The sequence below is a fragment of the Cyprinodon tularosa genome, unplaced genomic scaffold (assembly GCF_016077235.1).
Source record: "Cyprinodon tularosa strain WSP-4 unplaced genomic scaffold, ASM1607723v1 ctg316, whole genome shotgun sequence".
Taxonomy (NCBI): Eukaryota; Metazoa; Chordata; class Actinopteri; order Cyprinodontiformes; family Cyprinodontidae; genus Cyprinodon; species Cyprinodon tularosa.
The window spans coordinates 403748-417024 of NW_024039026.1; the positions used below are offsets into that span (position 1 = coordinate 403748).

Genomic DNA, 13277 nt, shown 5'->3' on the forward strand with positions numbered 1-13277 from the left:
ATTTTTATGAAGGTCTGAGTTTTATCTACTGACTTTTATGTCTTTGCAGTGCGTTTCCCATGCAGAAATGTTCAATGCATTTGGGAGATATTCTCCAAAACAAACCAAACTCTTTCATCTTTTCTCCTTTTTCCTGTGTTTCCTTTCCTGTTCTACTTTCCCACTGCAGTGACCATATAATCTATAATACTCCCTGCATGAATTATAATAAAGCTCTTTACATGCATAAATCAAGCGGAACACTATGACGATAGCCGTACTGCTCCACTTGTGAAAGAAAAATCTGTTGGACTCTTTTTGGCATCAAGAGAATTATTCTAATTGCCACATTTCCAGGCAGGACACTGTAAAAAAAAACAATCCAAACAAGCTGAGCAAGGTTACATGAGTAAAGTGTCCATGAATTGACGACATGCTAATTTCCTGGTTCTTCTCTAAATAGCCCCGAGGTTTGCCTGAGGGATATTCTCATTCTGAAAAGCCCATTTTTGTAACTACATACAATAAGACAAGTTTTAGTGAAACATTTGTATGTGGAGACACTGAGAGACAGCGTATTTTACTTCAAATAAAAAGAACTACACTGTCCCAAACGATTATCAGCAAACCCTCCTTCAAGACTCATGGTGGCGGTTGTAAACTGAACACTTATGACTGGTGATGGGTCGGGCAACACCGATGCGTCGGCGCATGTGTCTGTCTCATAGAGCGAAACCTGTGTCGACGTGTGTATCGCTACGGAAAAGTCACGTGACCGAAACAGTTCCTGTATCGGTCACGTGACCGATGTTTCGAACTGACTGACAAGCCTTTATAAGGATGCGCATCTGCCAACGAGATGCATCTGCCAAAACAATCTTGCGTGTTTTGCGAATATAAAATTCATCAAAAATTATGGAGCTTCCTCAAGCAAAAAGAAAGGTTTCTGCCGTGTGGGACCACTTTGATGTCATTTCGGAAAATAAGGTATTTGTTTTAATTTCCTTGTTTCATCCTGTTCCTCTCAGAGTTTCCACTTGATTCATGTACTAAAATACTTTTTTTTTTTTTAAGATGACCTTTGGGAACATTTTGATCTCGAAGTGGGGAGGCAGACCAAAAGTGCCACAGCTGATGCTATCCTTGAGGTGCAGAGATACATGGCAGAGGGCAATATTGCGAGGTCCCAGGATCCTCTTGTATATTGGAAAAACTAAAGGACGGTTCATCCAAACCTCTTCCACCTGGCCTTAAAATTTTTGTGCACTCCAGCTTCATCTGTGCCGTGTGAGCGGGTGTTTTCCACAGCTGGAGAACTAATATCAAAAAAGCGCAACAGACTGAATTTCAAAACTTATTTTTTTTAATAAAAATTTGTAAAAAAAAAAAAAATACCAGTGAACAAGCATCTTCATTTACTACATGTTTACTTAGACTTAGACTTGACTTTATTAATCCCTTGGGATTACTCCCTTCGGGAAATTGTATTTCCAGTAGCAGGAAAAATTGCACATACAAGAAAATAGAGGATGTTTAGACACAGTATATACAATAGAAAAATAAAATCAATTAAATAAGGTGTAGGAAGATGTATTGGGGGATGAGGATAGACAAATAAATACAGATTAGAGATTATTAAATTATGATGCAGGTTCTCATTATTCATTGACTGTTTCTAAAATATCAAATATGTTTTAATAATAATACAATGCATCATACAATGAATTGCATCATATTAGTGTATATAATAGGTCATCAAATCAGTGTCAGTTAACTCTGTCAACTAGGTTGCCTGTAGGGATTTTTAATGTCCAGCAGGTGTCAGTATTCAGTGACACAGTATCGACACAGTATCAATACAGTTTGGTAATGTGTCGAAACGTTTCATGACGCCTCATCAACCCATCACTAGTGTGTAGCAGTTCTCGCCGTAAAGCAAGACTGACTCTCGCGATGCACGAGACTTCTGAGCCTGTGGGTGCGGGCCGAGGGCTCCTGCAATTGCAAGTACGGTATTTCCCCTACAGACCACAAGTGTGGCCGAGAAAACCTTTGTTCCACCTGAAATGACTCATTTAATCATCCAAAACATTATGGAACACATTAATTAACTGAAAAATTTTGCATAGTGTGCTTTTAAGCTGTGTTCCTTGGATCCTCAGTTAGTCTAGTCAGCTATAGCCTCTCCCTGCCCTGGTGCTGCTTCCCTCGCTGCTAGCCTTTTACAGTTGCCTTTTTATATTTCTACTTCTTTATGTATGTCTGCTTCTGTCTCCTTGAACCCCAGTCGGCCTCACCAGATGGCCGCTCACACTGAGCCTTGTTCTGCTGGAGGTTTCTTCCTGTTCAAAGGGAGTTTTTCCTCTCCACTGTCGCTACAAGCATGCTTAGTGTGAAGGATTGCCTTCAAGTCAATGATTCAATGCAATCAACTGGTTTTCCTTAGAAAATTTTGAATCAATTTGACTGTATAATCTGGTGAACTGTAAAGTGTCTTAAAGGGGAATGCCGTTTTTTTTTTTTTTTTTTTTATATTGGGCCCTTGATTTTACGTTACTACATCATGTTCTACTCACCCATATGAGTTTTGTGTTATTTGGAGCCATTGTGAAGATGTTAGGTTATATCCAAGTAACGTCTTCCTATGGGCAACGAGTTGAAGGCACAAACTAAACTGTTCAAATTTATTCTTTATGGTTACGGCAGCATTCATAACATGTAGACGAATCACTGTCCCCCAGACATCCGCCATTATATTTTCTATATTTATATCTTTTAAAAACGAAGCAGCGCGTGTATGACGTCATCTGCGCGCGCCAGCTAACATTAATTCTTCCTGTCCGCTGAACTGCTGCTAGTTTTACTCACATGCCTGGAAGATGTCTAGTGCTACTACCACAGATAATCTTGTCTCAAAATGGAATTGAACGATTCAGATTAGCTAGCCGAATGAATAGAAGGGGTAGAGTGGCCCGGGCTGCCTGTCACAACTCCAGTATGGCGTGTGGATGACCCAGCCCCCGCGCCCCGCAGGATGAGCCCCACAGCCCCCCACTAAATCACTAGATCCGTCTGATGGGAATGCAGATGCTGTCTCAAGATTAATATGATCCAACATAAGATCTCTATCCTGATTGATAGAGTTTATCCTTTTTCCAATTCGTGAGGATAGTTTTCTTTGTGATACATAATGCAGTGAAGGCCATGCAAACTGATTTTTTTTCCAGAAAGCTTCCCTCAAAGTCACCCAGCAAGCAAGCTGATGGGGAAGGTTAAATTTTACAACCCAGGCACAGTGATAAGTCCTTCCATACCTGTACCCAGAACCTCTGAACCGGCGTGCATAACCATAACGTGTGAATATAATTATCAAGATGATTGCCTGTGCACTGTGGACAGACATTAGATTGTGCAAAACCCATCTTGAATAATCTTTGACCTGTATTGTGCACTCTGTGGAGGATTTTGTATTATATTAGTTGTAAATTGTATTGAGGTTTCTAGTCATGTTAAAAGTTCTTAGACATATCTGAACCCAGATGTTTTGTTCAAAGCTGATAAATCCTCCTCCCATTTGATAATAGGAAGAGATATTGTATCATCCAGTTTAGTCAGTGTTGTTTTTTTTTTTTTTGGGGGGGGGGTTATCTCTAGGAACTCTAATATATTAGTTGGAATTTGTAAACCTCCATTAAAATGCTTAAATTTGTTTCTAAATATAGATTTAAACAAGTAAACAAACAAATGTAATACTAAAAACAGTTTAAATGCAGGTACACCTCTGTCTTTTGTCCTTTTTTTCTGTCTTGTGGATCACTGAAAAAAAAGAAAAGAAGATGAAGGATGTCCTGCAAATTGGATTAAGCCTTAAAAGATCAATTTGATGTTAAATAACTAGACACTTGACATATTTAGAAAAATATATTATCCTACTTTCATTAAGTTGGCTTTTATTTATTTGTCACATCTTAACCACTGTGGTAAGTTGCAACACCATGTGGGGACAGTTGCAACGCAAGGTGGGATTTCAACCATCTTTAAACTGGTTACGTCAGCTTAAAAGATTAGTTTTGGCCCTTGGTGTCTATGACTGTACAAAGATCAAAATAGAGGGGAAAAAACTGCTGGTTCAAGCTAATTGTTAAGTTCTTCATACAGAAAATATAGATGTGATCAAAAAAAAGTATTCACTGAGTTTTTTATTTATTTATTTTTTTTTTAACCTTGATTGTTGGTTCTCTCTGGAGGAATGATGCGGTGTGAATGTTGTGTTCCAGAAATAGGGAGGAGCTCACTGAGTATGTGCTTGCTGTAGGGCTCTCATAACTCTAGCTAAATTTGTATTGCTTAAATCAACAATGTAAGTGTCCCTAGTCTCTTACTAAAAAAGATTTTAAAACACTCCAATTTGAAAAATCCTTGTGCACATTGTAAAGGTTTCAATTTCCTACACCATTATTTGTGTGGTTTTGTCATTAGAATAAGCCCTGCATGTTGTTTTCACACACAAATCACTTCCCCTCGTCTTTGAAGTTTTGCGCTTACAGACATGTTCAAACCTGTTTCAGATCTGGTGATCATACCCACAGTCTTTTAGAATACGTCTCTAACAAATGTGCAAATCTAACATGCATTTTTTTTCCTTTTTTATTCTTTTTTATCAGGCTCATTCAAAATGGTCAAATGGTCTGGAAACATCCTGGTGCATTCAAGCTAATGGAGGCCCATTGACTTGCATACCATGAAACTACAATGATACTATGTTTACAACTTTACTTCAAATTTGAAGGTAAAAAAAATTGTAACTAGGTTTTATAATTAGTTCATCTTTAAATATTGTCCTATTTCTCAAATAAAAGATGCGTCCGAGATAGATAGATAGATAGATAGATAGATAGATAGATAGATAGATAGATAGATAGATAGATAGATAGATAGATAGATAGATAGATAGATAGATAGATAGATAGATAGATGTAATATGAAAAAAAAAATTAAATCATGTTTTGATATTATGTGTAATAATTTAGGCTAGAGAGGGTTTTTTATTTATTTAGGGCTGGACTGTGACTGGACCACTCAAACCCATAAGTACAGTTTGACAGGTTTCCCCAAGGGTTGCCCTGTATTTAGATCCATCCAACTTCTCACCCATACTGCCCAGCATAGCTTTTCCTTCTAAGGAAAGTCATGACGCAGCCTGCTGTCTTCCTCCCACCTTACAATTATGGACTACTTTCTGTTGGTCTGTGATATATAATTTAAGTAAAATGCAAGGATTTGTCATATGAGACCACTAAGAGGATACTTTTTTTCAATGAGATAAGATGAGAAGCAGTTTAAAGACGGGTATTAAAATGCTGCTTAGAGGAGCAAGCAATCAAAGGTCATGATAAAAGTTTTGGACATGAGGGCATGTCAGTTTTACATAAGACAGAAGTTCAGTCATGAGTTCATCCACTGTTAATGATTGCTTTTTGAGATTCCAAGAATCATCGTCATAAATGTATATCCTTGCTATGCCAAAATGGATCTGATATAATCTAACTAGTCATACTGGCAGATATTGTTATCTGTCTTTATGGATATTGCAGGTCACGAATGGTGACACATCCAAACCCGGAGTTAAAGTTTGTATTATATATATATTTTTTTATAAGAATAAATCTGTAAATACTGAAAGGGTCCTTCTTACACTTCAAACTTTTTATTCAGAAATCAAATAAATTACATTTCCCCGAAAATTACTGGGCCACCTCTAACCAGTAGCAATTGTCCAAACTTGCCTTCATTCCATTCACATTCCAACCCTTTATCTGCATACTTATCATCTGATATCAGTTATGAAAATGAAAATGCAAAAACCTCATGTAGAATTTATTGTATCTATAAATCATATTATGATGATGCTGCATGCTGATATTATTGCTTGTTGTCTTGAACCCTGTTTAAACTTTCTGCTACTTATTAAAAGTATCAAATGTTGACCTCAGATTAAAACATAAATCTTAAAAATGTCTTCCTCTATGTATATATGGTTTACTGGAGACATAATAAAAATCATTTACATACAGAAGTAGAGCATGGAGAATTACAAAGTTAAATGTGGTACAGACTAACCAAAGGTTAAAAGTAAATGGTTTTTATTTTTTTATAAAACAATTTTTTTTTTCATTTTTTGATACATGAAAATAGATCCATCAAATCTTAAAATAAACACTGCTGACTAAACAGATTCAATTGATTTTTTAATAGTTTTAAAAAGAAGTACAAAAAAAGCGGGAAAAGTATTTATATATATGATTGTATTGTTTTTTTTAAGATCATTTTATTTCTAAAACATAGTTTTAGTTCATGATGATAATGATGGCTGTTACGCCAAATGAAAGACAGGATCCAGTCCTTAAAATGTGCTGAGGCTGGTGGAAACCAGAACATCTCCTGTTACTGTGGGATTCCATGCACAACATAGAGGGTCACGCTCTGCAGGCAAGTGACTATCAAATGTCTGGAAGTTATTTGATAGTCAATATATAATATAATGTCACCTAAGGGTTAACAATATATTTATGGATGATTTATGGATTGGTGGATTCATTTATTTATTTGTCGTTACAACTTTGCAAATAATGATAGGGACTAAAATAAAATACAGAAACTCAGACAGACTCTAAATTTTGCGTACTTCTTTGCTATTGGTAACTAAATGGGGGAAAACGTTGGCTGATTTGATTTTCTCTTTAAGATCCATACAAGACTAAAGAAACAGAACTGACAATTTTTTTTGTAAACATATGACTTTGAAAAGGGGTTGAACTTAAATGATCAAACTGAGATTAAACCTGGCTCTCGTTGTTCTATATTAGACGAAAAAAATAGTTGGTCATCTTAACTGCTGGACATGTTCTGCCTGAATTTATGTTGGGACAGTTTAAAACAAATGCAATATCTTCATATTAACTATCTCTATTTGTATGCATGAAAACAAAATATATTAGTCAAGAAAAAAGAAAGCTGCAATAAGCTTTTTACATGAATGTGCACATCCTTAATTTACTTTGAAACAAAAAACGACTGTTTGCATATTTTATTTGATTTTTTAATTTCCATCTTTTAGCAATTTTATATGAAAGGGTGCAAACAATTAAAAAGGATCTCAGTGGCCAAAGTTATCTGTGAAAAGAGGGGTTATTTGCATAATATATAGACCATGGCAAAGCTAGGACAGTAAAATGTGCAGGAAAAACATAGAAGGACAGTGACATGGTAAAAAAAAAAAAAAAAAAATCTCAACACATGTCCAAAAAAGATAAAAAGATGAGAGGGGGAAAAAATGTCTGAGAGGCAATCCGGAGAACAACAGAAACATTTTAAGGGGATTTTGGAATTTCCAAAAACATTTGGTTGTGTCTAACATGATACAACAAACATAGCATGGCTTAAAGGTATTGTGGAGGATTTTGGCGATTTTTTTTAAAAGGCCTGCCCTCACCACTTTAAAAAGAATGCACATGGTCATGCAGGTGGCACCGCGGTTAGCACGCATGACCCATGTACCCATGTAGTTCTCGACCCAGCCGACCCAGGTTTCGAATCCCTCCTGTGGTCCTTTGCTGCATGCATCACCCCCTCTCTCGTACCCCCTTTCCTGTCAGCCTACTAACGAAAAAGTGAGCCACTAGCGGCAAAAATTCGTAAAAAAAAAAAAAAGCACATGCACAATAGGGGTGGGTATTGGCAAAGAAGTCATGATTCGATTCGAATCACATGCCACGATGCAATTCTATCACGATGCATCATGGTACTTGAAATATTGCGATGCATCGTAATGCATTGCGATATTTCCACTGTAAGAAAAAGATACAGCCCTCACCAGTGGCTGACTGGCTGTGTGTGATCTGGATAGTGTCTTCAATTGATACAAAGCAACTGAATTCATACATAGCTGTATTTATTGAAACGACCTTTGGAGGTGTTGCCATGAAAACAAATACTGGACACAAATATTACTATTGCTGGTGTGGACACACTGACAAAAAGATCTTAGGATTCATCAAACTTAAAATAACAAAATAAGGATAATCAGTGCTGTTTACATGGCCTCAGTGGCCCTTTAAACCAATGAAACGAAAACATTCAAATGTATATTTCCCCTTTTGCAAATGACGTGCATCATATCAATTTCATTTTTACCTTCTTTGTTTTTAAAGCCAAAATGCATCCGAGCATCTGACTTGAAATGTGATGGAACCGCAGGGCGAATTTTCATAGTGACCTCCATATTCATTTCATATGACTCGTCGCAGTATCCCACGGCCGGACATGCTTGTGACACAAAGCAGCAGGCGTCAACACATCCGCAGCGACATCTGCTGGACTGGAAGTTGTATTCCACTTGATTTGGCTGATGTGCGCCAACCATTAATGTATTTTATTTGTTCTTTTTTTCTTTTTATATTCGATTCTTGCCTTCAAGAATCGATGCAGTAGATCACAAAAATTAGAATCCCGATGCATCGTCATGACGATTATTTTGCACACCCTAATGCACAACCCTGTATCCGCTCCCCAGAGGGAACGTGTGCGAGAGCGCGCACGAGCCGAGCCCATTTCTCCTTGTGCACGCTCTGTTTAGAAGTCGCTGTGTCATGGTCTTGGTTCTGTTAAGTTTTCAGTTTCACGTTGATTCATGTTTTTCTCTGTTTTCTAGTTTTATTGATTTAATTCCTATTTTGTTGTGTTTTCTGGACGTAATTGTGTTCATAGGTTTTTCTTTGTTGCCCTCTTGTTTTGGTCTCCTTTGCCCTAGCTCCTTTCTAGAAGCCTCTGTTCACACCTGCTCTCAATCAGCTCGTTAGTCCTGTGTTTGTTCAGTCAGCCATAAATACTCTCCCTGTGCAGTTCCTCAGTGCTGGTTCCTCATCTTTCCCAGTCTTTCCCTGGATCCTGCATGTTTTCCCTGATGACTCCATGATTCTGGATTGTTTGCATTTTTGTGTTGTATTTTTGGAATTCTGCCTCTGTTACCTGTTGTGAACACTCCATTAAAACTACAAGAACTCACCTCTGCCTCCCTGCCTCTGCATTTGGGTCCTCAAAAGCTCAACAAAACCCGGACATGCTGTTCTCATAGCTCTTACAAACGTACAGTGTCTGAACATCCGCTCTAACCCCTAAATCTCCCAATCACTATGTAGAGCGGTTACTATAAAGTGGACTATATAGTGAACTCAGTTAACTTATAGTTCGGAAAGATGATCATTAGTCTGCTCCCCATTGGTTATGTATCTCCTCCTCCACCGCGCCTGCACCATCTTTATTAGTTGCCGCTGTTGGGTAGCGACATCCTATGGCGACAGCGGGCTGCTGTAACAGCAAATCTCATAATGCTCTCCGCGCAAGGCATTCTGGGATATATCTGCCTCTTCTGTAGCCTTTCTTTTCTTCTCATACACTTTGTAGACACTTTTTCTCTTACAACCCTCGGCAATTTTCAAAGAACTGCAGTAAGAAAGTTTAGCTTCAATTACTTTCTGAAACTGTAGGTCACCTGAAATTGCGCATGCGCAGAAAAAGATAGCTAACGGGTCAAGCACATATGATGGCCTTATGTAAACGTATCACCAGAATGATTGACAATTAGGAGGACCACTTATTTAGATGATCCAACCGGAAATAAAAGATTGTCCTCTTTAACTTTAACTAAGAGGGTATCAAAACAAAGAATTATATTATTCCAAAGAAACTAGCTAATCTTGTACTTTTGGGTTATTTCTACTAAATTTGTTTTTTTTTTGGCAAGAATAACACCCCTAGAAATCAAGGAAAATCCCTAACAATAGCTAAAAATGAGTTTTGTAGCATCGTGCTCAGTTAGTTTTGGCCCAAAACCTTCTGTTGTGTACATGAGATATTTGAGCATCATAGAAAATCTAAATCACTGTTATCCACATTAAAAAAATCACTTCTTCATGAGAGGAAAAACGAAAGCTTTAGAAGTGTCTAATTGGAAGTCCACTGCAAATTTGGTTGTGAAGTCTGTGAGGTCATGGGATTTGGAGATATTTTTTTAAAATGCAAAGTGACAAAATGTTGTCAAGATCTGGGATCCTGGTGGATTCCTTTCTTAAAAGATTGAACACTGAGAATAATGTCTCAGAAGTTCAACAAAATATTAAGCGAGTAAAACCAGATTTGTGCACTTTTTCATTTCAGGCTATTATTCTCTTTTTTTCTTTATTAATTCAAAGTATTCATCAAGATTTCAGATTATCATATTTTAATTAAATAAAAGATTTAAAAAACTAAACGCAAAATCACACAGATGTTCCCACTAAACAATCTCAGGGCCTAAGCCTTTCAATGTTTTATTGAGTCTTTTTAATGAGGCCTGTAAGAGCAGGGAGGTTTAAGGCATGCATTGGTTTCAGACTTTATCAAAACTACTTTATCAAATGAACCATGCTCTTATCTTCAGATTAATGTTAGCTTGGGAGGTGCATGAGGACTGGTAAAAGAGAAACGTCTTATCTTAGAATAGTCTTGGTCAGTTTCTGTGATTCAATTCAAAATAATATTCAAACTGAAAATTTTTCTCAATAAGTTTGTTTTTCTTGCTTTTAAAGACTTCTTATTCCGCTGCGACAGCCATGGGTGAAACAGGAAAAAAAGAACATTTGCGGCGAATCTACCACATCAGCAGGGACGATTTTGTTTAGTTGCAGGATCAGGGTCACATCAGCAGGGACGATTTTGTTTAGTTGCAGGATCAGGGTCAGAGATCTAGAGATAACATGCCTCATTTTTGTTTAGGGACTGATAGGATCTGCACTTAAAACAGCGATTGAAAAAAAAGGGTTAAGTTACTTATTGTCAGCAAACATCTTGACAGTTCCTCTAAGGAGATCAGAGAACAGTTTTTATTTGTCATAAAACAACTGTGTGTGAACTTTAGTCCAGGTGTCATCACCCCTTCCACCTACAATGATTATAAGGTTTCATATTGAAAAAACACCAAAGATATGCTAACTGGATTGATGGGTCAATCTTAAAAGGCGAAAAATCAGCAGAGCAGAGGCAGAGTGGAAAGTTGACACTAAGTGTGAGGAACTGCTGAAATATTACACACACATGTTGAACGGGACGGTACAGCCTGTAATCATGAACCAAAGTGAGAGCATCATCTCACAATGACATGCTACAATAGTCCAAGAAAACCCACAAAAACTCTTCCTGGCTATTATATTTCAGCTTATAAGTTTTAATTTTAGATTCATAAAGGCTTTAGCTCACAAGGGTTTAAACCAGGGAGTGTCTGGACTGTTCACATAAAATCCGATTACATAAGTCATCAGACATTTGAATTGAGAAAGCTTCCTGGAGGGGAAGCGAAACGTCTTCAAATCTTGGAAACAAGTCCAGTGGATTGTTTTTAAACTTCTACGAAATAAATAAGTCATTTCTGTCCCTTACAGTTTCTGTTTCCTACATGTAAACTGTTGGAAGAAAAAATATGGAACGAATAGTTATTAAATGCAGGTTTATACACATTTAAAATCAACGCTATTTCTGACATTTTAAATTGAAAAGGCTTCCTGGAATGAAAGCGAAACGTCTTCAAACTTGAAAACAAAGCCCGGTGGATTGTTTTTAATTTTCTTTTTTTGGAATGACAATGATCTGGATGACTGAGAATCTTCACCAGCACTTTGATCTCAATACTAAAGAATTAACAAACTGTTTCAGACTCTCCCCTCTGATTGGAGTCCAATCAGGACCAGAACATCTAAATTTTATATTCCTCAATTGATTCATGTTAAATGCATGTTTGCTTGCCCTTTTCACAAATATATGGCAGTTTATGTTACTCTACCAGACCAAATAAAACAAAGTAAAGATTGTACCTTAAATGGGACATTTTCGCGGAAGCAACTCCTAGTCTGGAAAACAAAACTCAAGGTTTTCAAACTCCCACTATGCTTCAATCAATCAATGCCATCTCTCTTTGTGTGCCATCGGTACATCCGAGCATCTCAGCTGGTTTTCTTGTCAACAAAGGAAAAGGGGGAACCAGATGGAGCGTCGTTGCCACGCCCATAAAACAGAATACACAACAACAGTTCAAGAAGCGGCGGCACAGGATGAGGAAACACGAGGAGTCCAAGGACCTCTCTGACACCCAATTGTTTCCTGAGTTTTTGTGTCTGGCCTTCCGGTCCGGAAACTTTTGGGCACCCCCCAGAGGCTGGGTTTGGGTTTGAATATCCATGTGTGCATGCACTGTTCTCTGGATGCATGTGTGTATTTTCGGTGGATGTGAGCGTAAGTAAAATTTAGAAATGAATATACAAGGAGTTCACTGGCAGGTTGCCCACAGCTTTTTTAAGAGCATGAAAGGATGAGGAATAAAGGTGTAGAGGGTTTAACAATGCCACTAGCAGCCACTCATGTTTACAGCATTAGGTTCTCAGGATACAGTGCAGTAGTAGTGACCATCAAATCAATTCACTTTATTTATATAGCGCCAATTCAAAACAAACGTCATCTCAAGGCACTTTACAGTTCACCAGATCATACAGTCAAATTGATTTAAAGTTTTCTATCTAAGGTAAACAAGTTGATTGCATTGACTCATTGACCCAAATGCAATCCCTCACACTAAGCATGCTGGTTGCGACCGTGGAGAGGAAAAGCTCCCTTTTAACAGGAAGAAACCTCCAGCAGAACCAGGCTCAGTGTGAGCGGCCATCTGCTGAGGCCGACTGGGGTTCAAGGAGACAGAAGCAGAGATAGAAAAAGCAGCTGTAAAAGGCGGCCCCGTCCAGACAACACACAGCCAGGCAGACGAGCTCCGAGCCAGCTCCCATGTCAGAGGATGAGGAGAGCACATCCAGTTAATCACAGTCAGAGAAACAGGACTACACTGAAAAACAGGCTGATCTCAAACATCAATAAACAAATGTGTTTTAAATCAAAAAGAGCAAGATGCTTCCTTGTGGGGTTACAAATTACAAATGTCAAATTTGAATTTTTTTGTTGTTGTTCTCTCTAAATAGATTTGCATAAAACTACATTATAAAACACAACCATCCGATTTCCTCACACGCATGTTAACAGTGGTTAGCATTTAGTATGTCTACTGAGACTCTGCACATGAGGTTGGCTAACTTTTCCAAACAAGCGCATTTCAAAATTGAAAATGAAAAAAGACGGCCATCTCTTTTAAGGAAAATCTATTCCAAACCCAATTTCCAAAAAGCTGTTTAAACCTATTTGCTTACAGTAATAGATAGTAATAG

General features: G+C 37.7%; 1 long non-coding RNA gene across 1 annotated transcript; it reads left to right on the plus strand.

Annotated features, from left to right (window-relative positions):
* Positions 1–830: 830 nt before the first annotated feature.
* Positions 831–1371, plus strand: LOC119788404. Its single transcript, XR_005281461.1, has 2 exons — positions 831–966; positions 1054–1371. It is a non-coding gene; the product is annotated as an uncharacterized LOC119788404 (long non-coding RNA).
* Positions 1372–13277: the final 11906 nt, after the last annotated feature.